This window comes from Carlito syrichta, unplaced genomic scaffold (genome assembly GCF_000164805.1).
Source record: "Carlito syrichta isolate Samal-C Ts95f unplaced genomic scaffold, Tarsius_syrichta-2.0.1 Scaffold303305, whole genome shotgun sequence".
NCBI classification, from domain to species: domain Eukaryota; kingdom Metazoa; phylum Chordata; class Mammalia; order Primates; family Tarsiidae; genus Carlito; species Carlito syrichta.
In genome coordinates, this window is record NW_007247401.1 from 516,094 (window position 1) to 519,997 (window position 3,904).

Genomic DNA, 3,904 nt, shown 5'->3' on the forward strand with positions numbered 1-3,904 from the left:
GCCCGCGGGTTCAGGCAATCCACTCACCTCAGCCTCCCAAAGGCGCGGGATTACAGGCTGAGCCACCGAACCCAGCTCTCCCTTCTATTTTTTGATGAGTCCAAGCCCTCTTCCCCCACAACAGACCCCAACCCCCCAATCCTAGGAGAGCCTCTCTTCTGCTTGCCTGCCAGGCTTGGTGTTGGGACTCTTTTCACTGATTACGTGACTGTTACCCTGACACTCTTTGTTTTCATGATTAGAAGAGTTACAAATAGCCTAGTCCTGAAGATTCAGGCCACCACCCACCACCCAATTTCTAAAGGAAGTTTGCTAAGTCCTCCAAGAGCACTGTGGTTCTGACAATGATAGCAGCTGGCTTGTTTTGTTCTTATTACTTGTCAGGCCTGTGGGCTTCCCAGGCAATATCATTCAACCTCCCAACCATCCTGTGATATAGATGCTATTCTTATCTCTATTTCCCAAGTGAGGGTACCAAGATACAGAGGGGGATTTGCCCAAAGCCAAGCAAACAGCAATGGGCCAAGTTGGCCTTGGATTTAGACAATCTGAGTACAGAGACCAGGCCTGTAACCATTACGATAGATTTCCTCTTGTCCTAAAAGTATGTTCCTTTTGGTTAAGTTCTGCTCTAGCTGTGAGATTTCTATTCTAGGGTTCATATTGGGTCTCTAAGTAATGCCCAATTGCAAAGTGGGAGGGTGTAGAGAGGGCTGCTGTGTCCCATGGAGAGGAAATATTTTGATTTTTGAGTGTAAATGGTGCATACAAGTTCTGCAGATTGTCCTCCAGGGGCTGCAGGCTGTGCTTTCAGGAAACACTCAAGTGTCCGCTCTGGACAGGCTCAGCCTGGGGAGGAGGGGCAGGTGCCCAGCTCCTGCTTACCAGATTTGGGCAAGCAGCCCAGGACAGAGGCGACACCCACGCCTTGGCTTCCCTGATAAAGGCCTGATGCTGAAACTCTGATTCAGCAGAGGTAAGCTCTTTCTCACCATGACACTTATTTCAGTTTGAAACAAAAGAATAAAAAACAATTTGGGAATTAAATCCCAAAGTGTATCGAACAGTGGACCACAGCACATAAAGGACTGGTGAGCATTTCAACAAGCACCATCTTCAAGTAACAGAAACACTCTCAAATTAGTGTTTTTAGCCCCTTTTTTAAATTGCTTGGATTAATAGTCAACTTTTAAACAAAACCGGAGCCAATATGTTGTTGTTTCCCCTATTTGTATCAATCTTACAGCTGTTGCTTTGCTAGGATTAATTTGCCTCTGAGGGGTTTCAACACTATCCTCCCTGGTGTATTTTCAGAGCCCATAATGTCATGTAATCGGGACCATGTTATTTTTGTCTGAATCTCTGGGAGTGATGTAAGAGGAAAAAGGAAACTAGCTAACTCCCAACCATTTGACCAAAGGTTAAATTAGTCTTGGCCTTTCCCCAGCTGGACAGAATGCTGCTCAAACATTTATTCCATCCAACCATGCAGAATGGAAGCCCTCTTCCTTTCTTCGTGAATTGTTTTCCCTAAGATATCCCTCCTCATCTTGCACCCAAATACTATGCCCGTCCTCTTTCCCCCCATCCCCCCTCCCACCTTCACATTGTTCGCTATGGAGCATTAGCACTGGAGAGAAGCGTGTAGAAAAGTCTTAGGAGGTGTAAGTAGATCCTGATGTGGGAACTAGAAACTTGTTTTTCTTGAGAAAGACTTCCATCCACTCAGTGGCTTCTTGGGGGACACACTGCTTAGCGCCTTGTCTTCGTCACCCTTGCAGACACCCTGATACCTCTGACTGTAGGTTCTACTTGAGACTAGTGACAAATGGAAGCCAAAAACCCTGCCCAATTCCAGTAGCCAGTCCTCTTGTAAGACACATAGTCATGCCGACATTTCACCCTAACAGACTTACACTTCCTCCAAGCACAGGAGGCTCTGTTGAGGCCTGGAGTGGGTCTTAAAATATTAACATCTCTCCATCAACACGATCTCCTCAGTATTTCAAAAACTTTGGGACGTGAGTTGTAGCTATTGAATGATATACCAGGCCCCATGAAATATTCACGTTTCATTTTTGGCACTTTTCTTTTGTCATTTAGTGGCCTGTAAGGCAAATTACAGCCTTCTGAAAAGATGTTTCTCTCCCAGGAGCAAGGGACAGTGAGATACAGCAGGATGAGCTGGGGCTTTGGAGCTAGAAGACCTGCAAAAGCAGCAGCTAACATTTATTGAGACTTTACCAAGTCTATGCTAAGCATTTGTGTGTATCATTTATTTTAGCATGTGCAATGATCCCAGGAGGCAGGGATTGCCCCCATTTTCTGAGAAAAAAATGGACACTTTGAGAGTCTGGGTAACAGCTGAAAGTTCCAGAGGCAGTAGGTAGGAAACCAATCTAGGATTGCTGGACAGGCTTGTTAGGCTACACCATGCTGATTCTCTGAGAATGCACTATGGACCCAGTCTCAGTTTCTTCCTCTGTGAAATGGGAACAATAAAATTTGTCTTTCCTACAGACATGGGTGGTTGTATGGCTCAAGCAAAGCACAGATGTGAAAAAAATTGTAGGCACTGTGAAGCAATATGCAATCGTTTTTGTTATCTTTATGACTGAGAAATGAAGTGCAACAGGGACCCGCTGCCTCCCAGGCTTCTGTGTGTGGCCTCAGCTCTTGCAATTCAATGGGGTAGTGGTGGTGGGGCCCCATGTGGGTGGTGATGGTGACATTTCAAGAACAGGAGGGGATCTAAGAAAACCAGGACACCTCTTCACCAGCCCCCACCCTGGAGCTAGAGCAACAACGATGACATATTTCTGTGTCCACCATCTCTTTCTTTTCCAGTCCTTGTGGATGGACACCATGCCAGTGTCATGTTCATTTCTAGCCCTAGTTGTGGAACACAACCGTAGTCATGGCAATGTCTGAGCAGATGAAGGCAAATGTGGGCAAGTTGCTCAGGGGTATTGACAGGTACAATCCTGAAAACCTGGCCACCTTGAAGAACTATGTGGAGACACAGGAAAAGGAGAATGCCTATGATCTGGAAGCCAACCTGGCTGTTCTGAAGTTGTACCAGTTCAACCTAGCCTTCTTTCAGACCATAGTCACTGCCCATATTCTGCTGAAGACCCTCACCAACCTGCCCCACACTGGCTTTACCCTGTGCAAGTGCATGATTGACCAGGCACATCAAGAAGAGCAGCCAATCCCACAGATTTTGTACCTTGGGAACCTGCTGGAGACTTGCCACTTCAAGGCCTTCTGGCAAGCCTTTGATGAAAACATGGACCTCTTGACAGGGATAACTGGCTTTGAAGACTCTGTCTGAAAATTTATCTGCTGTGCTGTGGGCATCACCTACCAGCACATCAACCACTGGCTGTTGGCGGAGATGCTCTGGGTTCTGACAGATAGGTAGCTGAAGGTGTGGATGAGCAAGTACAGCTGGAGTGCTGAGGAGTCGGGACAGATCTTCATCTGTAGCCAGGAGGAGAGCATTAAGCCCAAGAATACCGTGGAGAAGATTGACTTTGACAGTGTATCCAGTATCATGGCCTCCTCCCAGTAACTACAGACTTCTAATAAAGATTGTTGACTTAAAAAAAAGAAAGAAAACCAGGACACATGGTGGGAAAGAGAGAAGAGAAGGCACAAGATGTTGGAATAGCAACCCTTAGGTCAGCCATTTTTCCTGGTACTTCCTAGCCTGATGTCCCTTTGGTCATCTCCACCCAATCAAATTATGTCAAGTGTGTTCTCCTAATAACTCTCACATCTGGCTTCTCTCTTTCCCCTGTGCTGCTGTCTTGTTCCAGGTGCCCATTACCAGTCACCTGAGTTTTGTCACAGATGTCTTTGTCCTAGAGGGCTCCAGTTTCATCCCCTTCCAGTCCATCCT

The 3,904-nt window shown here is 46.4% G+C and overlaps 1 pseudogene across 1 annotated transcript; it reads left to right on the forward strand.

Annotated features, from left to right (window-relative positions):
• Positions 1–2,879: 2,879 nt before the first annotated feature.
• On the forward strand, positions 2,880–3,612 carry LOC103260700 (annotated as a pseudogene). Its single transcript, XR_002481973.1, has 2 exons — positions 2,880–3,347; positions 3,417–3,612. The product of XR_002481973.1 is annotated as a eukaryotic translation initiation factor 3 subunit K-like (transcript).
• The last annotated feature ends 292 nt before the right edge of the window (positions 3,613–3,904 follow it).